General features: G+C 43.7%; 1 protein-coding gene across 5 annotated transcripts in view; it reads left to right on the top strand.

The window, feature by feature from the left end:
* LOC115168151 (disks large-associated protein 4-like) overlaps positions 1-26,876 on the top strand; it is a 151,251-nt gene that overhangs the window by 33,692 nt on the left and 90,683 nt on the right. For 4 of the 5 annotated variants that reach the window (XM_029723148.1, XM_029723146.1, XM_029723144.1 and 1 more), the window contains exon 2: positions 7,700-7,801. The exons of the other annotated variant lie outside the window; for it this stretch is intronic. The gene's annotated coding sequence lies outside the window, so the exon portion shown is untranslated. The remainder of the gene's footprint in view (positions 1-7,699; positions 7,802-26,876) is intronic. 5 annotated transcript variants of the gene reach the window in all.

The raw sequence follows: 26,876 nt of genomic DNA, 5'->3' as shown, positions 1-26,876 counted from the left end.
AATTCCCTTTTTTTCCTGAAATCCCGGTTGGAGGATTCTTGGAATCAAATCAAATCAAATTGTATTTGTCACATGCGCCGAATACAACAGGTACATTACAGTGAAACGCTTACTTACAAGCCCTTAACCAACAATGCTTTAAGAAGTTAAGAAAATAAATTACAAATAATTAACAGCAGCAGTAAAATAACAATTGCGAGGGTATATACAGGGGGTACCGGTACAGAGTCAATGTACGGGGGCACCAGTTAGTTGAGGTAACTGAGGTAATATGTACATGTAGGTAGGGGTAAAGTGACTATGCATAGATAATAAACAGAGAGTAGCAGCAGGGGTCTGAGTAGCCCTTTGATTAGTCTTAGGCTTGGGGGTAGAAGCTGTTAAGAAGCCTTTTGGACCTACACTTGGCGCTCCGGGTACCGCTTGCCGTGTGGTAGCAGAGAGAACAGTCCATGACTAGGGTGGCTGGAGTCTTTGACAATTTGTAGGGCCTTCCTCTGACACCGCCTGGTATAGAGGTCCTGGAAGGCAGAAAGCTTGGCCCCAGTGATGTACTGGGCCGTATGCACTACCCTCTGTAGTGCCTTGCGGTCGGAGGCCGAGCAGTTGCAAGACCAGGCAGTGATGCGACCCGTCAAAATGCTCTCGATGGTGCAGCTGTAGAACCTTTTGAGAATCTGAGGACCCATGCCAAATCTTTTCAGACTCCTGAGGGGGAAGAGGCTTTGTCGTGCCGTCTTTACGACTGTCTTAGTGTGTTTGGACCATGATAGTTTGTTGGTGATGTGGACACCAAGGAATTTGAAGCTCTCAACCTGCTCCACTGCAGCCCAGTCGATGAGAATGGGGCGTGCTCGGTCCTCCTTTTCCTGTATTCCACAATCATCTCTTTTGTCTTGATCACGTTGTGGGAGAGGTTGTTGTCCTGGCACCACACGGCCAGGTCTCTGACCACCTCTCTATAGGCTGTCTCATCGTTGTTGGTGATCAGGCCTACTAAGGTAGTATCATCGGCAAACTTAATGATGGTGTTGGAGTTGTGCCTGGCCATGCAGTCATGAGTGAACAGGGAGTACAGGAGAGGACTGAGCACGCACCCGAGGGGCCCCCATGTTGAGGATCAGCGTGGCGGATGTGTTGTTGCCTACCTTTACCACCTGGGGTGCGGCCCATCAGGAAGTGCAGGATCCAGTTGCAGAGGGAGGTGTTTAGTCCCAGGGTCCTTAGCTTAGTGATGAGCTTTGAGGGTACTATGGTGTTGAACGCTGAGCTGTAGTCAATGAATTGCATTCTCACATAGGTGTTCCTTTTGTCCAGGTGGGACAGGGCATTGTTGAGTGCAATAGAGATTGCATCATCTGTGGATCTGTTGGGGCGGTATGCAAATTGGAGTGGGTTTAGAGTTTCTGGGATAACGGTGTTCATGTGAGCCATGACCAGCCTTTCAAAGCACTTCATGGCTACAGACGTGAGTGCTACGGGTCGGTAGTCATTTAGGCAGGTTACCTTAGTGTTCTTGGGCACAGGGACTATGGTGGTCTGCTTGAACCATGTTGGTATTACAGACTCTTTCAGGGACAGGTTGAAAAGAGAAGACACTTGCCAGTTAGACAGGGCGTGCTTGGAGTACACGTCCTGGTAATCCGTCTGGCCCTGCGGCCTCGTGAATGTTGACCTGTTTAAAGGTCTTACTCACATCGGCTACAGAGAACGTGATCACACAGTCGTCCGAAACACCTGATGCTCTCATGCATGCTTCAGTGTTACTTGCCTCGAATCGAGTATAGAAGTAATTTAGCTCATCTTGTAGGCTCGTGTCACTGGGCAGCTTGCAGCTGTGCTTCCCTTTTTAGTCTGTAATAGTTTGCAAGGTTGGGGTATGTAGGGCTCCCGAGTGGCGCAGCGGTCTAAGGCACTGAATCCCAGTGCTCGAGGTGACACTACAGACACTCTGGTTCGAATCCAGGCTGTATTACGACCGGCCGTGATTGGGAGTCCCACAGGGTGGAGCACAATTGGCCCAGGGCGGTCCGAGTTTGTCTGGTGTAGGCCGTCATTGTAAATAAGAATTTGTTTACTTGCCTAGTTAAATAATGTTTTCTTTTTTAAATTAAATGTACGTACAGTCACTGTGGAGACAATGTCATCGATGCACTTAATGATGAAGCCAGTGACTGATGTGGTATACTCCTCAATGCCATTGGAAGAATTCCGGAACATATTCCAGTCAACGCTAGCAAAACGGTACTGTAGCTTAGCATCTGCTTCATCTGATCCCTTTCTTATTAAGAGGGAATAAGCAGGAAATTCAGAATCCTCCAACCAGGATTTCTGCAAAACAGGGAATTTATTGAAAGTTCCCAGAATTTTTCAACCCTGCCCCAACAATACTGGCAGATGCACTGACAAAGCATTTCACTATAGTTGAGTACCCAGCAAGTCATATGACCCAGACTGAATTGGTATACAAACACTATAAGTCTAAAACGCAATGACTGTCTGGACTGTATTGAACGTTAAACCATTCCATCACGTGTAAACTCAAGATTTTATTCAGTTTTTTCCCCCATTGTCATGCTTTCATAGGACTTTCTATCTCACTATATAACATGCACAATAAACGTGTTTGCTGAGAACGTCACGAAAACGATGCACGCTTCAATGGGGCAGAAGGCCGTGTCTTGTTATGATTGTGGATGGACAGATAGCAAGCAACAACAACAAGAAACTGGCATGTGGTGAATTGTAAGTGGCTTGTTTCAGCTAGTTTTATCCTGTTCTTGATACCATGTTTTGTTTTGAGGTGTTTTAACTGATTTCACGTCGATGCTAACATGGCTAAAATTAGGTATCTAACTAACCAACAACTGTAAGGTGCAACAAGTGCTCATTGTGCAACTTTATTTGTGTTCAATAAACATTGGAGACCAAATATAGTTTACAAGAAGTCAACAATCTATGCAACCCCGTCTGTTTTGCCCCATAGTTGCGCACGTATTGGTTTTGTTGCTAAACAACCAATCCATCTTCAGTCACTGGAGCGTGTGCAAAACAGCCACCACAAGGCAAGCATCACTAACCATGACTAAGGGAGACACCGTCACTGACACCCCTTATTTATTTATCATGTCCCCACCATAAGATGTATTGACACACTGTCTTAGTGTTTTTTGATCATGCTTTTGGTCTTCTGAGATAAGATGGCTATACATCACCAGCTGACAGGTCTGTGGAACAAGGCCCTCACCTCATCACACTTTCGTTCATCGTGCACCACTGTCTCTGTCTATCTTTCCTTCTCGGTTTGCCCTCTCTGTCTCTCCTTCTTCTCAGAGCATTTTCTATGGTCTCTTCTGGTTTCTCTTTCTCTCACATTCTTCCATTCTATTATTTCTCACTCCTTGCCTGTCTATTACTGTCTACTTCTCTTTCTCTGATACACTATTACTATAGTCTACTCTCTGTCTCTCTCTCTCAATTCAATTTAAGGGTTTTATTGGCATGGGAAACATATGTTTACATTGCCAAAGCAAGTGAAACAGATAATAAACAAAAAATGAACTGTAAACATTACACTTACAAAAATTGCAAAAGACATTTCAAATGTCATATTGTTGTAATGATGTGCAAATAGTTAAAGTACAAAAGGGAAAATAAATAAACATAAATATAGGTTGTATTTACAATGATGTTTGTTCTTCACTGGTTGCCCTTTTCTTGTGGCAACAGGCCATAAATATTGCTGCTATGATTGCACACTGTGGTATTTCACCCAATAGATATGGGAGTATATCAAAATTGGATTTGTTTTTTTCGAATTCTTTGTGGGTCTGTGTAATCTGAGGGAAATACAGTTGAAGTCGGAAGTTTACATACACTTAAGTTGGAGTCATTAAAACTCGTTTTTCAACCACTCCCCAAATGTCTTGTTAACAAACTATAGTTTTGGCAAGTCGGTTAGGACATCTACTTTGTGCATGACACAAGTAATTAATTGTTTACAGACAGATTATTTAATTTATAATTCACTGTATCACAATTCCAGTGGGTCAGAAGTTTACATACACTAAGTTGACTATGCCTTTAAACAGCTTGGAAAATTCCAGAAAATGAGGTCATGGCTCTAGAAGCTTCTGATAGGCTAATTGACATCATTTGAGTCAATTGGAGGTGTACCTGTGGATGTATTTCAAGGCCTACCTTCAAACGCAGTAGCTCTTTGCTTGACATCATGGGAAAATCTAAAGAAATCAGCCAAGAAAAATTGTAGACCTCCACAAGTCTGGTTCATCCTTGGGAGAAATTTCCAAACGCCTGAAGGTACCGCGTTCATCTGTATAAACAGTAGTACGCAAGTATAAACACCATAGGACCACGCAGCTGTCATACCACTCAGGAAGGAGACGCGTTCTGTCTCCTAGAGATGAAAGTACTTTGGTGTGAAAGGTGAAAAATAATCCCAGAACAACAGCAAAGGACGTTGTGAAGATGCTGGAGGAAACAGGTACAAAAGTATCTATATCCACAGTAAAATGAGTCCTATATCGACATAACCTGAAAGGCCGCTCAGCAAGGAAGAAGCCACTGCTTCAAAACCGCCATAAAAAAGCCAGACTTTGTTTGTAACTGCACATGGGGACAAAGATCGTACCTTTTGTAGAAATGTCCTCTGGTCTGCTGAAACAAATATAGAACTGTTTGGCCATAATGACCATCGTTATGTTTGGAGAAAAAAGGGGGAGGCTTGCAAGCTGAAGAACACCATCCCAACCGTGAAGCACGGGGGTGGCAGCATCATGTTGTGGGGGTGCTTTGCTGCAGGAGGGACTGGTGCACTTCACAAAATAGATGTCATCATGAGGCAGGAAAATTATGTGGATATATTGAAGCAACATCTCAAGACATCAGTCATGAAGTTAAAGCTTGGTTGCAAATGACCCCAAGTATACTTCCAAATTTGTGGCAAAATGGCTTAAGGACATCAAAGTCAAGGTAAGCCCTGACCTCAATCCTATAGAACATTTGTGGGCAGAACTGAAAAAGTGTGTGCGAGCAAGGAGGCCTACAAACCTGACTCAGTTACTCCAGCTCTGTCAGTAGGAATGGGCCAAAATTCACCCAACCTATTGTGGGAAACTTGTGGAAGGCTACCTGAAACGTTTTAGCCAAGTTAAACAATTTAAAGGCAATGCTACCAAATACTAATTGAGTGTATGTAAACTTCTGACCCACTGGGAATGTGATGAAAGAAATAAAAGCTGAAATAAATCATTCTCTATTATTATTCTGACATTGCACATTCTTAAAATAAAATGGTGATCCTAACTGACCTAAGACAGGGAATTTTTACTATGATTAAATGTCAGGAATTGTGAAAAACTGAGTTAAAATATATTTGGCTAAGGTATATGTAAACATCCGACATCAACTGTATGTCTTTCTAATATGGTTATACATTTGGCAGGAGGTTAGGAAGTGCAGCTCAGTTTCCACCTCATTTTGTGGGCAGTGTGCACATAGCCTGTCTTCTCTTGAGAGCCAGGTCTGCCTTCGGCGGCCTTTCTCAATAGCAATGCTATGCTCACTGAGTCTGTACATAGTCAAAGATTTCCTTAACTTTGGGTCAGTCACTGTGGTCAGGTATTCTGCCACTGTGTACTCTCTGTTTAGGGCCAAATAGCATTTTAGTTTGCTCTGTTTTTTGGTAAATTTTTTCAATGTGTCAAGTAATTATCCTTTTGTTTTCTCATGATTTGGCCTCTCTCTCTCTCAACTTTGTTGAGACCAACATGTCCTTATTTCTGCTCAATCCTTCCTTGTTCCCCCTCACTGCTGTTGCATGGTTCCCAGCGAGGGATTGGAATGTGTAGTTCAGTTAGTTGGTGGGGACAGTATCCTCTCCAGGGGCCAGGCTTGGCAACAACAGTGCAAGAGTCAGGTGCTCAGGTCCTGGGAGGCAGGCAAGTAGGATGGGGGAAGAGGATATAGCGGATGGGACGGGATGGAGGAGACAGTGAAGGAGGAGAATGAGGAGGAGGGCAGACTGCAGACTATGGCAGACCATGGAGGAAGCCTCTGTGGGAGTCATCATGATGAGGATGGAGGATAGAGAATCAGGCCTGTGCAGTCTCTCTTGCCAGGCCTACTCGCAAGGTTATTTCAGGCCAAGTTTATGTTGCTCTTGTTTTGTACTGACTTGAGCCTTTCTATTCTGAGACGTTTACTTACTTCACTTAATTAATCCACGTCATCTAATTTGGGCCATAAGGCAACAATGAGATCCTTCACTTTTTCTTGTCCTTCTACTACTAGGTTATTCTATCACATTGTGGTACAAAGTTTGAAGCGCATAAAGGGAAGTGAGAAAAGGTGAGAGGAGATTGATGTATTGGACTGTAACTCATTAGCAACAGTTCTTTCCTGGGGTTTTATCCACGGGACATGGACACCACTATTGACTGTACCTGGCCACTTTGTTCCACTGATCAAGGCCTGGCACTCAACATGTGGTCAGAATTGACATACCCTGTTCCATTATCAAAGCCTTTTGGAGGGCGAGGGCACACTGGCATCTCTCCCTCTGACTGATCTAGACTTGAAAGAGGAAGTGTAACCTCAACATTATTTATGTGCTCTGGCCCCGATTCCGACCTGAGTTAAAATCCTTAAGAGTCTATTGACGTACCCATGCGTCAATCTAAGTAACATAATGAAAAAATCCCCATCAAAATCTGTCAGTTTAACGAGACATGGGCTGCAACTCAATCCACGGCATCTGCCTATGTCGGCCTTCCACAGGCTACAGCCAATCTACAGCGTGTTTGTCAGACCATGAGACCTCACGAAAACGTCTGTAACAGCCCGAACAGTTTGGCCTAGAAACTAATATGTCCACTCTATGGGGAGATTTTCACAAACACAATGGTGTTCGCCGTTTTGCTCTAAGACCCCCACAAGTGTCATGGGACTTGTCTGATGGTAACCAATATAAAATAAGAGAGGTATGGAGGTAGTTTTGTGCCAACAAAAATAAGTGGTTATATATGTGTCCCAAAAAAATTAAATGTCTCCTAGATATAGGACAGACACTTCAAAACCTTACTGCTTATTATGCATTTTTTGACTGTCTTTTTGCCATTTATGAATGTGTTATTCAGTACATTTCTCTGGGCTATAGTAGTAAAGGCCGAATTCAGTATTTTATCAAAAGAAAATTGTATATATTTTTTTATATCCATGGTATGACCATCTTAAAACAATTCCAACAACAATAATATGTTAGCCAAACCCTCCCCTAACCTGGACAATAGTGCGCCGCTTCATGGGTCTCCCGGTCACGGCACGAACCCGGATCTATAGTAATGCCTCTAGCACTGTGATATAGTGCTTTAGACCACTGCGCCACTCGGGAGGCTCAACCCGCTCAACCCTGGGTTCATTGCCAGAAAGCTCTTTATTGTCTACATGTATCAATGGAGGTTATGTCAGCGGCTTATGCCCAGTGCTTCTTATTGAATTTGCTGCTTATTTCATTCAATTGTCTGAGTGACCATTACTTATTACAGCCAACTCTATTTTAATGTATCACATCACTCTATCTGAACTCACAGACTGATTAAGCTCAATTTACAAAAGATGCAAATTCAAACACGCAAAGAAAACTGATCCATATACTCAATGCACCATTATGTTGTTGCAGGATTTACTTTTTAGGACATGATCACAACTCCTCCAGAATCTACCTGTGCCATTCCATCTCTGTGTGTTGCATTGGCCCTGGACATGTAAAGAACATCTTGAGGTAGGTTGAGGGCAATTCCACAGTATCAGAATTGTGCTGACTCAGATTTGTACTTAAAATGTATGCCAAACCATAGAATTCTATCCACAATGACCAATCTTAACAATTTACACATACAATTTTTCAGAAGCACATTTACTGGAAGAACTGTGCTGACAATTTTTTTTTAATGTGACCATGTTTTCCAAGACCTTTGTAAAATATCTGGTCTAAATTATGATTCAACAATGTCTGCAAAAAGAATGGGGTGTCAGCTATGACATTTTGAGCCTGTTTCTGGCCATTTTGAGCCTGTAATCGAACCCACAAATGCTGATGCTCCAGATACTCATCTAGTCTAAAGAAGGCCAGTTTTATAGCTTCTTTAAATCAGGACAACAGTTTTCAGCTGTGCTAACATAATTGCAAAAGGGTTTTCTAATGGTCAATTAGCCTTTTAAAATGAAAAACTTGGATTAGCTAACACAACATGCCATTGGAACACAGGAGTGATGGTTGCTGATAATGGGCCTCTGTACGCCTGTGTAGATATTCCGTAAAAAAATCTGCCGTTTCCAGCTACAATAGTCATTTACAACATTAACAATGTCTACACTGTATTTCGGATAAATTTGATGTTATTTTAACGGACACAAAATGTGCTTTTCTTTAAAAAACAAGGACATTTCTAAGTGACCCCAAACTTTTGAACGGTAATGTATATTTTTTCTATACTGTAGATGAATGGGAGTGTCATTGTAATGATAGATGTTCCTCTACAGCTCTCTCTCAGGTTAATATGCATTATGAAAAGCAGTGTAAGTCTGGAAATGTGGGGTAGGATGTGATATGCGTCCTTGTGGAGATATGTGTCATGGTGCAAGTTGAGATGACATTGGTTTGATGGCTGTGTGTGATGGAGTGCTGGCAGGCAGCAGCAGCCTGACCAGAGTAATGAGAAGAGCACAGCCGCAGTTGATACTCCTGGGCTGCGTTCCAAATGGCACCCTATTCCCTATTTAGTGCACTACTTTTCATCAAAGTAGTACACTATCTACGGTATGTGTAGGGAATAGGGTGCCATTTGGGCCACACCTAGACATGACGTCTCTTCGTTTCCTCCTACATACAATAAAGTAAGGGATTTGAAGGGTACACCTGTAACATTTATCAAGCTTCTTTGAAAACCATGTCACAGTGAATACGATTTATTGTGTGATGTGTTATGGTCGAATGACACAAACTGTTTTTATTGTCAACAATATTGACCAATGTTTCAGAAAACAGGGAGCAGTAAGAAATGTACAATTTGAAGATGATTGGACATACAAGTGATACTGTACATTCCCCCCGATCTCTCTGTCTATTGGTCTAATGTTGACTGCCTGAGGTTGTAAAGGACATGAGGTATCCCCTCACACTGGCTCTGAGGTCCAACCAATTAGGCGTTTTACCTTGGGGTCTGGGAGTACTTAGGGCTTTATCTAGCTGTCAAATCAATAGGGAAAGTGGTATTTCTTTGAAACCCTTGTGGAAGACATTTTGTTCAGACGCATCTGTCTTCGTTACAATGCCAGATACTAGTGGCAAAAAATATCTGAGATCGGGATCCAGCTGAACTAGTGTAAAAGAAAAGCCATATCAAGGTTTAGATTTCCTGATAGTCATCTTTCAAACCATGACATCCTATGTGTCCTGGACCAGATTCTCTCTGAGTTAAACTGATTTAAGTCAATGGTATTGACTCCATATTATCAATATATGTTATTGACTCCACAGTACTGCGGCCCTATACAGCCCACCCAGATGATAGACGCCTTACGCCTTAACCACACCGACAGCGTCATTGCGCAAAATAAGATGCAGCATCATATGGATGTGTGCAACAAAAGTTCAGCATTCAACTTCTGCTACCATTTCTGTCAAGCCGTCTACGCAATACAGTTTGATGCATACGTTTGATAAATCCAACGTATGTACCACACAGAATGCACTGCAACTACCTCTGCAACGCAATGCTGCAAGACAAACACAGATTTCTATTGGAAATGAATGTACTTCTGGTGTACCGAAATGCAATGATGCTGTCGGTGTGATCGAGGCTTAAGAAAGGTTTCATGTTTCAGGCAATTAAAATATAAAAAATGTATGGTTGTTATTGTGGTTAACCTTTCTTTGATTCTCTCTCACACACACACACACACACACACACACACACACACACACACACACACACACACACACACACACACACACACACACACACACACCGACTGAGCTGAGCATGAGGTTTAAACACCCTCCTTACCTCAAAAGGGCTGCTTGGTTTCCTTGACAACATGCGAGGCAAACAGTTGTGCTCAGTTCCTTGGGAGCATTGGGATCATGTTCGGTTCAATCACCAATAAACTCGATTTATGCCTGTTTTCTCTGCGGTGCTGGAAACTCACTGCATTACGAATTCCACTAGCAAAATTCTAGCATCCCTTCCAAGGCCTGGAGGGCATGCAGGTTTCAGAACTTCATTATTTTACTCTCCTAAATATCCTGTTTGTTGATTGATTGGTGCTCTTAAGAGCATCATCCAGTGTTATAGTATTCTTATAAGAGGCAGCATACCCTCAGCCAAAACTGGCTGTATAATTATGTGATGATTGTAATGACATTATTCAAGCAGTTTTGCATGCAGGGTAACTTAGGCCTAGAACAAAGTGTCTATTTCGTGATCTAATTTCTTCTATTTTATGATGAAGAAAAATATCAACAATATTGCACTACAGAACCAATGTGAAAGGGTCTTAACCGAAGTCCTGCAGTGCGTCATTATAGACGCAATGATAGTCATGTCTAATATACAGTGCATTCGGAAAGTAGTCAGACCCCTTGACTTTGTCCACATGTTGTTACGTTACAGCCTTATTCTAAAATGGATTAAATAGTTTCCCCCCCTCATCAATCCACACACAATTACCCATAATGACAAAGCAAAATTCTGAAAATATATACAGGACCCGTCAAATGTTTTGACACAGCTACTCATTCCAGGGTTTTTCTTTATTTGTACTATTTTCTAAATTGTATAATAATAGTGAAGACATCAAAACTATGGAATCACATATGGAATCATGTAGAAACCAAAAAAGTGTTAATCCAATCAAAATGTATTTTATATTTGAGATTCTTCAAAGTAGCCACCCTTTGCCTTGATGACAGCTTTGCACACTCATGTGTAAACTGCTGATCTAGACATGTGTAATCGAGGCACAAACAAATATGCATACATAAACTAGCAAACTTTCTTGGCTGCTATGATAGCCAATTCACTTTAGCTAGCTAAGTAACCTTACCTAAGACTAATGTGTATGGCTAGGTCATGCACAATATATCATACTTTCTTAGTTACGTTAAGATAAAAACCACCAAACTTTGGGGAAACGGCCACGCTAATCATGTTCATTCACATTGCAATGACCAAGCTACAGTAGCGTTAAAGATGAGGTAGCCAGATTTCAGACAAGACAAACACTGCAGTTAGCTACGCTACATTTCCTTGACTAAGAACAACCAAGACCACGACACAAACCATAGCCTGGAAAACTAATAGCTTTCTTAAGAAACAGTAAGTTAGCTACAGTTGTAGTCAGAATTTTACATACACTTAGGTTGGAGTCTTTGAAACTCATTTTCAGCTCCCACACCACCAGTGCCACCAGGCAAGAAGCTGGAAGTATGGGAGTGGGCTCCATGGTCCGCTCCTCTGTGTCATACATCCGGGACAGTGCGTCTGTCGTCGCATCTGGAAACCTGGTCTGTAGGATAGGGTGAAAACAAAACGGGTGAAAAACATGGCCCACCTTGCCTGGCGAGGGTTCTGTCTCCTCGCTGCCCGGATGTACTCCAGGTTGCGGTAGTCAGTCCAGATGAGGAAAGGGTGTTTAGCCCCCTCAAGCCAATGCCTACACGCTTTCAGAGCCTTTACGACAGCCAGTAGCTCCCGGTCCCCCACATCATAGTTGCGCTCCGCCGAGCTGAGCTTCTTCGAAAAGAAAGCGCAGGGGCGGAGTTTGGGTGGCGTACCCGAGCGCTGAGAGAGCACGGCTCCTATCCCAGCCTCGGACGCGTCCACCTCCACTATGAATGCCAAATAGGGATCCGGATGAGCCAGCACGGGAGCCGAGGTAAACAGAGCCTTCAGGTGACCAAAGGCCCTGTCCGCCTCAGCCGACCACCGCAGCCGCACCGGTCCCCCCTTTAGCAGTGAGGTAATGGGAGCCGCTACCTGACCAAAACCCCGGATAAACCTCCGGTAGTATTTGGCAAACCCTAGAAACCGCTGCACTTCCTTTACCGTGGTGGGAGTCGGCCAATTACGCACAGCTGAAATGCAGTCACTCTCCATCTCCACCCCTGAAGTGGAAATGCAGTACCCTAGGAAGGAGACGGACTGTTGGAAGAACAGACATTTCTCAGCCTTGACATACAGGTCATGCTCCAACAGTCGACCAAGCACCCTGCGCACCAGGGACACATGCTCGGCGCGTGTAGCGAAGTATATCAGAATGTCGTAGATATACACCACTACACCCTGTCCGAGCAGGTCCCAGAAAATCTTGTATACAAAGGATTGGAAGACTAATGGAACATTCATCAACCCGTACGGCATGACGAGGTATTTATAGTGCCCAAAGGTGGTACTAAATACCATCTTCCACTCATCCCCCTCCCGGATACGCACCAGATTGTACGTGCTCCTGAGATCCAATTTTGTGAAGAAGCGTGCCCCGTGTATTGACTCGATCGCACTGGCTATGAGAGGCAGCGGGTAACTGTACATCACAGTGATCTGATTGATCCCTCGATAGTCAATACACGGGCGTAAACCACCGTCCTTCTTCTTCACAAAAAATAACCTTGAGGAGGCAGGTGAAGTGGAGGGCCGAATGTATCCCTGCCCCAGAGATTCGGAGGCATATGTTTCCATAGCCACCTTCTCCTCCTGTGACAGAAGATACACGTGACTCCTGGGAAGTGCTGCGTCTACCAGGAGATTTATCGCACAATCCCCCCGTCGATGGGGTGGTAGTTGAGTCGCCGCCTTCTTGCAGAAGGCGAGAGCCAAATCGGCATATTCAGGGTGGATGTGCACGGTGGAGACCTGGTCTGGACTCTCCACCATATTAGCACCGATGGAAACACCTACACACTTCCCTAAGCACTTACGTGACCATCCCTTGAGAGACCTCTGTTGCCACAAAATAGTGGGGTCATGATAGGCCAACCAGGGAAGACCCAACACCACGAGAAACGCAGAAGAATCAATCAGGAAGAGACTAATTCTCTCCTCATGACCCTTCTGCGTTATCATACATAATGGAGCAGTGGTCTCCCTAATCAGCCCCGACCCAAAAGGACGACTATCTAAGGCATGTACAGGGAAGGGCACATCAACAGGAACAATAAGGATCTCTAATCTAAGTGCAAATAAACGGTCAATAAAGTTCCCAGCTGTGCCTGAATCTACTAGCGCCTTATGCTGGGAAAGCGGGGAAAACTCAGGAAATTCTATACACACACACATGTGCGCAACAGGGAGCTCTGGGTGAGTCGGGTGCCCACTCACCTGGGATGATCCTCTAGTGCCCTGCCTGCTGCCTCGACTCCCTGGGCAACCTCCCCAGCACCAACCAGCAGTGTGCCCTCTGCGGCCACATATGGTGCAGGAAGTGTCCCCCCCCCCTCCGGTCACCCTCATAGCAGCACCTCCAAGCTCCATAGGTGTAGGATCGGAGGTGCTGGGGGATGGAATGGACGAGCCCCGATCTGGACGTCCGCGGGTGGCCAACAGGTTATCCAGCCGGATGGATAAATCCACCAGCTTGTCGAGGTTAAGTGTGGTGTCCCTGCAAGCCAGCTCTCGATGAACGTCCTCACGCAGACTGCACCGGTAATGGTCGATCAGGGCCCTCTCATTCCATCCTGCGCTGGCAGCCAGGGTCCTGAAGTCCAGTGCGAATTCCTGTGCGCTCCTCATCCCCTGTCTGAGATGGAATAAGCGTTCCCCCGCCGCTCTCAGGTGGATGATTGAAGACCGCCCGTAAGCGGCGGGTGAAATCCTCATAGCGGACCAACGCTGCATCTACTTCTCCCCATACGGCGTTGGCCCACTCAAGCTCTTTCCCCGACAAACAGGAGATGAGGGCGGACACGCTCTCGTATCCCAAGGGAGCCAGGTGGACGGTCGCCAGGTAGAGCTCCAACTGGAGCAGGAACCCCTGGCACCCGGCAGCCGTCCCATCATATGCCCTCGGGAGCGAGAGCCGAATCCCACTGGGTCCAGGTGATGGAGGGGTGGACAGCGATGTGGGTTGGGGTGAAGTTGATGGGGGTGTGGGAAAACCCACTCTCTTCCATCGCTCCATGGTGTGCAGCACACATTCTATGGCTGTGCCAAGATTTTGGAGCATCGTCGCGTGCTGCTGGACGCGCTCCTCCACTGGTAACGGAGGACTGGGTGCACCTGCTGACTCCATATTTTGGTGTGTGTTTCTGTCAAGTGTCACTTCCTTTACTCGAATAAGGTATTGGAGTGGCCATTACAAAGCCCTGACCACAATCCTATAGAAGATTTGTGGGCAGAACTGTAAAAGCGTGTGCGAGCAAGGAGGCCTAGAAACCTGAGTCAGTTACACCAGCTCTGTCAGGAGGAATGGGCCAAAATTCACCCAACTTATTGTGGGAAGCTTATGGAAGGCTACCCAAAATGTTTGACCCAAGTTAAACAATTTAAAGACAACGCTACCAAATACTAATTGAGTGTATGTAAACTTCTGACTCACTAGGAATGTGATGAAAGAAATAAAAGCTGAAATAAATCATACTCTCTACTATTATTCTGACATTTCACATTCTTAAAATAAAGTGATGATCCTAACTGACCTAAGACAGGGAATTTTTGCTAGGATTAAATGTCAGGAATTGTGAAAAATTGAGTTTAAATGTATTTGGCGAAGGTGTATGTAAACTTCTGACTTCAACTGTATGTTGAACCCCAAACACACATGTAAACAGAACCTCAGTTGTGCATGCTTACCAGACTGACAGCGTAGCTGTTTCAAAAACATGTCGAATAAGTTTCAGCTCCGGCATAAACTCCCTCCCCTTACATCTTGAAATTTGTGACTCGTTTCAGGAAACTAGCCTTATGTCTCGAGTCACTACTTCACATGAGAGCCATCTGAACGTAAACTTTTATTTTTTTATCTAATTGTGTTTTTTGCCAGAAATGCCTTTTGGAACATGTGAACTTTCATGTGCCTTAATAACAGACTTGTATGCTATCTGTAAATACGAATAAATTGTTAAATTACGAGCCTAGTTGGTTTAGCCACAGAAGAAGACAGCAACCTTCCCGCTAACCATAATTGGCTGAGATAATGAGTGGGCTGAAAATGCCGAGAGATGAGTTCGGATTGGTCTGCCATATAGCACGCTTCTGTGTATTTGAGCTAGTCAGTATGTATAGATAATCCTGTATAAGGCAGCTTTTTAATTTTTGCGTAGTAGAACTGCATAAGTGTTGCTCTCCACTTTCTGGAGGACCGAGTTTCGACTATGATAGCGAAGGAGATGGAGAAAACATCTGTCTCTGGATTACATCTTCAAACTTAGGAAAACCATGACATCTGTGACAGGGAGAAGCATCCATCTATGATGTATACGGGTAAGATAGTCTATCTAGCTACATTTTCAGATATTACACATTTAAATATATATTTATTTTATGTAATTTTGTATTTTTCTCCCCTTTTTTCTCCCCAATTTCGTGGTATCCAATTGGTAGTAGTTACAGTCTTGTCTCATCGCTGCAACTCCCGTACGGACTCGGGAGAGGCGAAGGTCGAGAGCCATGCATCCTCCGAAACACAACCCAACCAAGCCGCACTGCTTCTTGACACAATGCCCATCCAACCCGGAAGCCAGCCGCACCATTGTGTTGGTGGAAACACCGTACACCTGGCGATCGTGTCAGCGTGCACTACGCCCGGCCCGCCACAGGAGTCGCTAGTGCGCAATGAGACAAGGATATCCCTGCCGGCCAAACCCTCCCTAACCCGGGCGACGCTGGGCCAATTGTGCGCCGCCCCATGTGCCTCCCGGACGCGGCAGGCTGCAACAGAGCACATTTCAAATGTTTTCATTTCAAGTTAAAGTGTACTGTTAGCTAGCTAATGTTAGCTGGCTGGCTTGCTAACTAATGTTACGTGTATAATCTTATTATTTAGACTGTAGACTGTAAACTCTCCTTCCAGACTCACATCAAACATCTCCAATCCAAAGTTAAATCTAGAATTGGCTTCCTATTTCGCAACAAAGCATCCTTCACTCATGCTGTCAAACATACCCTCGTAATCTGACAATCCTACCGATCCTCGACTTCGGCGATGTCATTTACAAAATAGCCTCCACTACCCTACTCAATAAACTGTATGCAGTCTATCACAGTGCCATCCGTTTTGTCACCAAAGCCCCATATACTAACCACCACTGCGACCTGTACGCTCTCGTTGGCTGGCCCTCGCTTCATACTCGTCGCCAAACCCACTGGCTCCAGGTCATCTACAAGACCCTGCTATGTAAAATCCCCACTTATCTCAGCTCACTGGTCACCATAGCAGCACCCACCTGTAGCACGCGCTCCAGCAGGTATATCTCTCTGGTCACCCCCAAAGCCAATTCCTCCTTTGGCCGTCTCTCCTTCCAGTTCTCTGCTGCCAATGACTGGAACGAACTACAAAAATCTTTGAAACTGGAAACACTTATCTCCCTCACTAGCTTTAAGCACCAGCTGTCAGAGCAGCTCACAGATCACTGCACCTGTACATAGCCCATCTATAATTTAGTCCAAACAACTACCTCTTCCCCTACTGTATTTATTTATTTATTTTGCTCCTTTGCCCCCATTATTTATATTTCTACTTTGCACTTTCTTCCACTACAAATCTACCATTCCAGTGTTTTACTTGCAAAATTGTATTTACTTTGCCACCATGGCCTTTTTTGCCTTTACCTCCCTTATCTCACCTCATTTGCTCACATTGTATATAGACTTATTTTTCCTACTGTATTATTGACTGTATGTTTGTTTTACTCCATGTGTAACTCTGTTGTTGTATGTGTCAAACTGCTTTGCTTTATATTGGCCAGGTCGCAATTGTAAATGAGAACTTGTTCTCAACTTGCCTACCTGGTTAAATAAAGGTGAAATAAATAAATAAAATAAAAAATAAAATAAATTTGAATCTCAGGGCCATTTGCTTTGCTAGGTATAGCCTAATGTTAGCTAGCTAACATTGAACCTGGTTGGTTAGTTACCTGCAGATTCACGCAGGGTAGTAATGTCATGAGTTGGGATTATGGTTCATTGTTTACCTAGTTAGCTAGCTGAATGTTTTAACCTCCCTGGGCAAGGTGGGACGTTTCCTAGTCAACAGCCAGTGGAATCGTGTGGCGCGAAATACAAATACCTCATAAATGCTATAACTTCAATTTCTCAAACATATGACTATTTTACACCATTTTAAAGACAAGACTCTCATTAATCAAACCACACTGTCCGATTTCAAAAAGGCGTTACAGTGAAAGGAAAACATTAGATTATGTCAGGAGAGGACCCTGCCAAAAATAATCACACAGCCATTTTCAAAGCATGCATATATGTCACAAAAACGCAAACCACAGCTAAATGCAGCACTAACCTTTGATGATCTTCATCAGATGACACTCCTAGGACATTATGTTATACAATACATGCATGTTTTGTTCAATCAAGTTCATATTTATATCAAAAACCAGCTTTTTACATTAGCATGTGATGTTCAGAACTAGCATACCCACCGCAAACTTTCGGTGAATTTACTTAATTACTCACGATTAACGTTCACAAAATACATAACTATTATTTTAAGAATTATAGATACAGAACTCCTTTATGCAATCGCGGAGTCAGATTTTAAAATAGCTTTTCGGCGAAAGCACATTTTGCAGTATTCTGAGTAGATAGCCCGGCCATCACGGCTAGCTAATTTGACACCCACCAAGTTTGGCCCTCACCAAACTCAGATTTACTATAAGAAAAATTGTATTACCTTTGCTGTTCTTCGTCAGAATGCACTCACAGGACTTCTACTTCAACAACAAATGTTGTTTTGGTTCGAAATAATCCATAGTTATATTGAAATAGCTCCGTTTTGTTCGTGCGTTGAGGTCAGTATCCGAAGGGTGACGTGCGGGCGCATTTCGTGACAAAAAATGTCAAAATATTCCATTACCGTTCTTCGAAGCATGTCAAACGCTGTTTAAAATCAATTTTTAGGTGATTTTTCTCGTAAAATAGCGATAATATTCCAACCGGGCGATGTTGTATTCGTTCAAAGAGAGTAAGAAAAACATGGAGTCCTCTCGTGCATGCGCGTCCAGTGTCAGTGTGCACTGCCTGACCACTCACAAAAACTCCTGCTGTTTTTCGCCCAGAGACTGCAGAGCTCTCATTCCACTTTCTGGCGCCTTCTGAGAGCCAATGGAAGCCTTAGAAAATGTCACGTTACAGCAGAGATGCTGTATTTTTGATAGAGATGCCCTAGAAGGACAACAAATTGTCAGACAGGGCACTTCCTGCATGGAATCGTCTCAGGTTGTGGCCTGCCATATGAGTTCTGTTATACTCACAGACACCATTCAAACAGTTTTAGAAACTTTAGAGTGTTTTCTATCCAAATCTACTAATTATATGCATATTCTCGTTTCTGGGTAAGAGTAGTAACCAGTTTATATCGGGTACGTTTTTTATCCGGCCGTAAAAATACTGCCCCCTAGCCCCAACAGGTTCAAAATACTCCACTATTAAAGTAACCATTTCAATAGAATATCACTGCGACAACTGTTGATAGACGTAGCTGGTAAGTTTGCTCTATCTACTCCGAATTCAGAGCACTCTCGTCTGAGTGAGCCAGAGCGCAGAATAACTGACGAATTTACGAACGCTCAACACCTGTTGAATATGGCCGGTGTCAAAAAACATTGGCAAAAGAGCGTAAATTGTTGCCAGCAGCACAATTGCAGTCACCAACTCTCTGGATAACATAAAAACAGCCAAAAACAGCTCTTCTAGGGCGGATAAAATGGTCAGTGAGCTGTTCTCTCATTTGTGTCTGGAAGTAGCTAGCAAGCTAGCTAATGTTAACCAGTTAGCTTGGGTGCTTGACTGTTGTTGTTAGGACAGAACGCTCGGAACAACCCTTAAAGAGATGGGTGGGGCTAAAGCTTAAGAGGGTGTGAACGAGGCTGAATCGGTGTAGACAAAGAAGAACTCTCCAGTTGGTACCATAACATTCAAAGGCCATTTTATCAAAAGTTAGGTTACAAGTTTAACAACTTTCAGAATTACTTTCGCATTGTTTCTCAAATGCAGTGTATGACATACCATTTTGTAGCTCTGTGTCTCTGCTTTTATCCAATCTAAAAAACACCATTGGAAATGTTGCTACTTAAAACCGAATCAAGGCGGGCGGTCACATTTATAATCCAAATATGTGCTGACTGATCAACACAGTGTCAAATTACTTTTCAGTGTGTTCATAAAATCTGAAATCGCCATCCACAAGTAAAACGTAGTCAGGGGGCTCCACACGCTGCACCAGGTTAAAACAACATCAGAATCATTGCTTGTTCATGCAACTTGCTGTGTGCCTGCCTGGTTTCATAGACTAGACATAACATAGTAAATATAAACGAGTATGATATGGTACGTTTGGTATGGTTACATAAGACAGAAGGTTACTTAAAGGAGAATTTTCCTAAAGTAAATCTAACTTTTTATGTAAATGGCATGTTATAGAAGGGTCCAGACACTCTTTTGTGATATGGCTTGTTTTTGAGAAACTTACCGCTGCTGCGAATCACTTCCTCATTGCTTGTTGTGCAGTATCAGGGCACGCAGAAGACATAAGCTCCAAAAAATCACCCAAATACGTATTTTTAGAAACAGACACACTGTCAGTATAGCAATGTAAGTCTTTAGATGTTTTACACATGTTTCTGTCGGCCGGGAGTTAGCTAAATATGAACGCTTTTGTTACATCAAGTTTGGAAAACCATGCCCATCTGACGCACCAGGGCTGTCCCCTTTGTGTTTCCCAAGTTGTTTCCACCGAGGTGTGTAGGCATGCTGCTTAGGATTCAAACCTTCTCAAACAGCCTATTTCATACTCTGAGGGATAATGGACTTTACAGTGTCCTGCTATTACAATTATGTATGATAGATAGATAGATAGATAGATAGATAGATAGATAGATAGATAGATAGATAGATAGATAGATAGATAGATAGATAGATAGATATAGTACCAGCCAAAAGTTTGGACACACCCACTCATTCAAGGGTTTTAAATGTTTTATATTTTCTATATTGTAGAATAATAGTGAAGACATCAAAACTATGAAATAACACATATGGAATATGGAATCATGTAGTAACCAAAATAACGTATTTTACATTCTTCAAAGTAGCCACCCTTTGCATTGACAGCTTTGTAAACTTTGCAATCTCTTGACAGCTTTGCACACTTTGCAATCTCTCAACCAACTTCACCTGGATTGCTTTTCCAACTGTCTTGAAGGAGTTCTCACATATGCTGAGAACTTGTTGACTGTTTTTCCATCCCTCTGCGGTCCAACTCATCCCAAACCATGTCAATTGGGTTGAGGTCGGGTGATTGCGGAGGCTAAGTCATCTGATGCAGCACTCCATCACTCTCCTTCTTGGTCAAATAGCCCTTACACAGCCTGGAGGTGTTGGGTCATTGTCCTGTTGAAGAACAAATGATAGTCCCACTAAGTGCAAACCAGATGGGATGGTGTACCTCTGCAGAATGCTGTGGTAGCCATGCTGGTTAAGTGTACCTTGAATTCTAAATAAATCACAGACAGTGTCACCAGCAAAGCACTCCCACACCATCACACCTCCTCCTCCATGCATCATGGTGGGAACCACACATACGGAGATAATCCATTCACCTACTCTGCTTCTCACAAAGACACGGCGGTTGGAACCAAAAATTGCAAATTTGGACTCATCAGACTTATGGACAAATTTGCACCGGTCTAATGTCCATTGCTCATGTTTCATGGCCCAAACAAGTCTCTTCTTATTGGTGTCCTTTAGTAGTGGTTTCTTTACAGCAATTCAACCATGAATGCCTGATTCACGCAGTCTCCTCTGAACAGTTGATGTGGAGATGTGTCTGTTACTTGAACTCTGTGAAGCATTTACTTGGCCTGCAATCTGAGGTGCAATTAACAATAATGAACTTATCCTCTGCAGCAGAGGTACCTCTGTGTCTTCCTTTCTTGTGGCGGCCCTCGGGAGAGCCAGTTTCATCATAGCGCTTGATGGTTTTTGCGACTGCATTTGAAGAAACTTTCAAAGTTCTTTAAATGTTCTGTATTTTCTGACCTTCATGTCTTAAAGTAATGATGGACTGTCTTTTATCTTTGCTTATTTTAGCTGTTCTTGCCATAGTATAATATGTAGCAAAATTTTAAATTGTGGTTTTTACATTGGATAAATGCAGACACAGAGCTACAAAATGGTATATCATACACATATGGAAAAAAGTGTTAAACAAATCAAAATATATTTTAGATTTTAGATTCTTCAAAGTAGTCACCCTTTGCCTTGATGACAGCTTTGCACACTTTGCAATCTCTCAACCAGCTTCTCCTGGATTGCTTTTCCAACAGTCTTGAAGGAGTTCTCACATATGCTGAGAACTTGTTGGCTGTTTTTCCTTCCCTCTGCGGTCCAACTCATCCCAAACAATGGAACAATGGGAAAGTAATTCTGCTTTGAAAGTTGGTAAACTTTGGCCTTTGAATATTTTGGTACCTGCTGGAGAGCTCTTCTTTGTCTACACCCATTCAGCATCGTTCACAACCTCTTAAGCTTTAGAATCCCCATCTCTAAGGGTTGATCCGAGAGTTCTGTACTAACATCAGCAGTCAAACACCTAAGCTAACTGACTAACTTGCTAGCTACTTCCAGTCGCAAATGAGAGAACAGCTAACTGACCATTACTTGCCCTAGCAGAGCTGGTTAGGCTGTTATGTTATCCAGAGCGTTGCTAACTGCAACTGTGCTGCTGGCAACAATCTACGCATATTCAACTGGTGTTGAGCATTCGTAAATTTGTCAGCTATTCTGCGTTCTGGCACCAAGAGTGCTCTGAAATCGGAGTAGATAGCCCGAGCAAATTTACCAGCCAGGTCTATCAACAGTTGTTGCAGTGACATTCAATTGAAGGTTTTGTTCGTAAATTCAATCTGGAGTGCCAGAGTGTGCTCTAGGCGTTCATAAATTCAGTCAGATTGTCCAATCGGAAATTCAGAGCGTTCAGAGCGCACACTGGATGCTCTGGCCGATGATTAGGGTTGATCCAAGCGTTCTGACCTCACAATGGCAGTCAAGCACCCAAGCTAACTGGCTAACATTGGCTAGCTTGCTAGCTACTTCCAGACACAAATGAGAGAACACCCCACTCTGACCATTTTACTCGCCCAGCAGAGCTGGTTAGGCTGTTTTCACATTATCCAGAGCATTGGTGACTGTAACTGTGCTGTTTGCAACAATTTAATTACACTTTTTTGCCGTATTCAACAGGTTTTAAGCATTCGTAAATTCATCAGTTATTCTGCACTCTGGCACAATCAGACGAGAGCGCTCTGAAAATCGGAGTAGATGGCCAGACTGAATTTACGAATGCACCCGAAATGGTTACTTGCATAGTAGAGTATTTTGTTAAGACATGTAGCTAGCTAGTTAGCTATCTAGCTAGGTCAACAATGAACCATAATCCCAACTCATGACATTACTACCCTGCATGAATCTACAGGTAGCTAACCAACCAGGTTCAATGTTAGTTAGCTAACATTAGGCTATAACTAACAGCAAAGCAAATGGCTCTGAGATACAAATAATAAGATCATACACGTAACATTAGCTAGCGAGCCAGCCAGCTAACATTAGCTAGCTAACAGTACACTTTAACTTGAAATGTAACCACTGTCAAAATTAGAAACATTTAACATCTTAAAATGTAGCTCGAGTATCTTACCTTTATACATCACGTTCCCCTGTCACAGATGCCATGGTTGCCCTTAGTTTGAAGATGTAATCCAGAGAAAGGTGTTTTCTCCATCTCATTAGCTATCATACTCGAATTCCACTGATTTCAAAACTCTTTCTGGAGGACCGAGTGTCGCTGGGACAACTGGCATTTTGATAAAAAATAAAATAAAAAATGTTTACATTCAAACTGCTCTCCTGTGAAGTAGTGACCAGCGGCATACGCCTAGTTTCCTGAAACAAGTTACATATGGACTTGATATTTTACCTACTAGGGCTATTTTCTGTATACCACCCCTAAATCAAAAATCAAATCAAATGTATTTATATAGCCCTTCGTACATCAGCTGAAATCTCAAAGTGCTGTACAGAAACCCAGCCTAAAACCCCAAACAGCAAGCAATGCATGTGAAAGAAGCACGGTGGCTAGGAAAAACTCCCTAGGAAAAACTCCCTAGAAAGGCCAAAAACCTAGGAAGAAACCTAGAGAGGAACCAGGCTATGAGGGGTGGCCAGTCCTCTTCTGGCTGTGCCGGGTGGATATTATAACAGAACATGGTCAAGATGTTAAAATGTTCATAAATGACCAGCATGGTCAAATAATAATAATCATAGTAGTTGTCGAGGGTGCAACAAGCACGTCCGGTGAACAGGTCAGGGTTCCGTAGCCGCAGGCAGAACAGTTGAAACTGGAGCAGCAGCATGGCCAGGTGACCTGGGGACAGCAAGGAGTCATCATGCCAGGTAGTCCCGAGGCATGGTCCTAGGGCTCAGGTCCTCCGAGAGAAAGAAAGAAAGAGAGAAAGAGAGAATTAGAGAGAGCATATTTAAATTCACACAGGACACCGGATAAGACAAGAGAATACTCCAGATGTAACAGACTGACCCTAGCCCCCCGACACATAAACTACTGCAGCATAAATACTGGAGGCTGAGACAGGAGGGATCAGAAGACACTGTGGCCCCATCCGATGATACCCCCGGACAGGGCCAAACAGGCAGGATATAACCCCACCCACTTTGCCAAAGCACAGCCCCCACACCACTAGAGGGATGTCTACAACCACCAACTTACCGTCCGAAGACAAGGCCGAGTATAGCCCACAAAAATCTCCGCCATGGCACAACCCAAGGGGGGGCGCCAACCCAGACAGGAAGACCACGTCAGTGACTCAACCCACTCAAGTGACGCACCCCTCCCATGGACGGCATGGAAGAAGACCAGTAAGTCAGTGACTCAGCCCCTGTAATAGGGTAAGAGGCAGAGAATCCCAGTGGAAAGAGGGGAACCGGCAAGGCAGAGACAGCAAGGGCGGTTCATTGCTCCAGCCTTTCCGTTCACCTTCACACTCCTGGGCCAGACTATACTTAATCATAGAACCTACTGAAGAGATAAGTCTTCAGTAAAGACTTAAAGGTTGAGACTGAGTCTGCGTCTCTCACATGGGTAGGCAGACCATTCCATAAAAATGGAGCTCTATAGGAGAAAGCCCTACCTCCAGCCGTTTGCTTAGAAATTCTAGGGACAATTAGGAGGCCTGCATCTTGTGACCGTAGCGTACGTGTAGGTATGTACGGCAGGACCAAATCAGAAAGATAGGTAGGAGCAAGCCCATGTAATGCTTTCTAGGTTAGCAGTAAAATCTTGAAATCAGCCCTTGCCTTAACAGGAAGCCAGTGTAGGGAGGCTAGCACTGGAGTAATATGATTACATTTTTTGGTTCTAGTCAGGATTCTAGCAGCCGTATTTAGCACTAACTGAAGTTTGTTTAGTGCTTTATCCAGGTAGCCGGAAAGTAGAGCATTGCAGTAGTCCAGCCTAGAAGTAACAAAAGCATGGATTAATTTTTCTGCGTCCTTTTTGGACAGAAAGTTTCTGATTTTTGCAATGTTACGTAGATGGAAAAAAGCTGTCCTTGAAACAGTCTTGATATGTTCTTCAAAAGAGAGATCAGGGTCCAGAGTATTTTATTTATTTATTTATTTCACCTTTATTTAACCAGGTAGGCAAGTTGAGAACAAGTTCTCATTTACAATTGCGACCTGGCCAAGATAAAGCAAAGCAGTTCGACAACATACAAAAACACAGAGTTACACATGGAGTAAAACAACATACAATCAATGATGCAGTAGAAAAAAATAAGACTATATACAATGTGAGCAAATGATGTGAGATAAGGGAGGTGAAGGCAAAAAAATGCCATGGTGGCAAAGTAAATAAAGTATGGCAAGAAAAACACTGGAATGGTAGATTTGTAGTTTGAAGAAAGTTAAAAGTTAAAATATAAATAATATGATGCAAAGGAGCAAAATAAATAAAATAAATAAATACAGTAGGGGAAGAGGTAGTTGTTTGGGTTAAATTATAGATGGGCTATGTACAGGTGCAGTGATCTGTGAGCTGCTCTGACAGCTGGTGCTTAAAGCTAGTGAGGGAGATAAGTGTTTCCAGTTTCAGAGATTTTTGTAATTCGTTCCAATCATTGGCAGCAGAGAACTGGAAGGAGAGGCGGCCAAAGGAGGAATTGGCTTTGGGGGTGACCAGAGAGATATACCTGCTGGAGCGCGTGCTACAGGTGGGTGCTGCTATGGTGACCAGTGAGCGGAGATAAGGGGGGACTTTACCTAGCAGGGTCTTGTAGATGACCTGGAGCCAATGTGTTTGGCGACGATTATGAAGTGAAGGCCAGCCAACGAGAGCATACAGGTCGCAGTGGTGGGTTGTATATGGGGCTTTGGTGACAAAACGGATGGCACTGTGATAGACGGCATCCAGCTTGTTGAGTAGGGTATTGGAGGCTATTTTGTAAATGACATCGCCGAAGTCGAGGATTGGTAGGATGGTCAGTTTTACGAGGGTATGTTTGGCAGCATGAGTGAAGGATGCTTTGTTGCGAAATAGGAAGCCAATTCTAGATTTCACTTTGGATTGGAGATGATTGATGTGAGTCTGGAAGGAGAGTTTACAGTCTAACCAGACACCTAGGTATTTGTAGTTGTCCACAAATTCTAAGTTAGAACCGTCCAGAGAAGTTATGCTGGATGGGCGGGCAGGTGCAGGCAGCGATCGGTTGAAGAGCATGCATTTAGTTTTACTTGTGTTTAGGAGCAGTTGGAGACCACGGAAGGAGAGTTGAATGGCATTGAAGCTCGTCTGGAGGGTTGTTAACACAGTGTCCAAAGAAGGGCCAGAAGTATACAGAATGGTGTCGTCTGCGTAGAGGTGGATCAGAGATTCACCAGCAGCAAGAGCGACATCATTTATGTATACAGAGAAAAGAGTTGGCCCAAGAATTGAACCCTGTGGTACCCCCATAGAGACTGCCAGAGGTCCAGACAGTAGGCCCTCCGATTTGACACACTGAACTCTGTCAGAGAAGTAGTTGGTGAACCAGGCGACGCAATCGTTTGAGAAACCAAGGCTACTAAGTCTGCCGATGAGGATGTGGTGATTAACAGAGTCAAAAGCTTTGGCCAGGTCAATGAATACGGCAGCACAGTATTGTTTCTTATCGATGGCGGTTACGATGTCGTTTAGGACCTTGAGCGTGGCTGAGGTGCACCCATGACCAGCTCTGAAACCAGATTGCATAGCGGAGAGGGTGCGGTGGGATTCGAAATAGTCGGTAATCTGTTTGTTGACTTGGCTTTCGAAGACCTTAGAAAGGCAGGGTAGGATGGATATAGGTCTGTAGCAATTTGGGTCAAGAGTGTCACCTCCTTTGAAGAGGGGGATGACAGCAGCTGCTTTCCAATCTATGGGAATCTCAGACGACACGAAAGAGAGGTTGAACAGGCTTTGCAGCTCCAGATTTTGCAGCTCTTTCAGAACATCAGCTGAATGGATTTGGGAGAAGGAGAAATGGGGGAGGCTTGGGCGAGTAGCTGTGGGGGGTGCAGTGCTGTTGAATGCAGTAG

Source organism: Salmo trutta, chromosome 30 (genome assembly GCF_901001165.1).
Source record: "Salmo trutta chromosome 30, fSalTru1.1, whole genome shotgun sequence".
NCBI lineage: Eukaryota > Metazoa > Chordata > Actinopteri > Salmoniformes > Salmonidae > Salmo > Salmo trutta.
The sequence above is the reverse complement of the archived record's forward strand: the minus strand, read 5'-3'. Positions and strand labels throughout refer to the sequence as shown.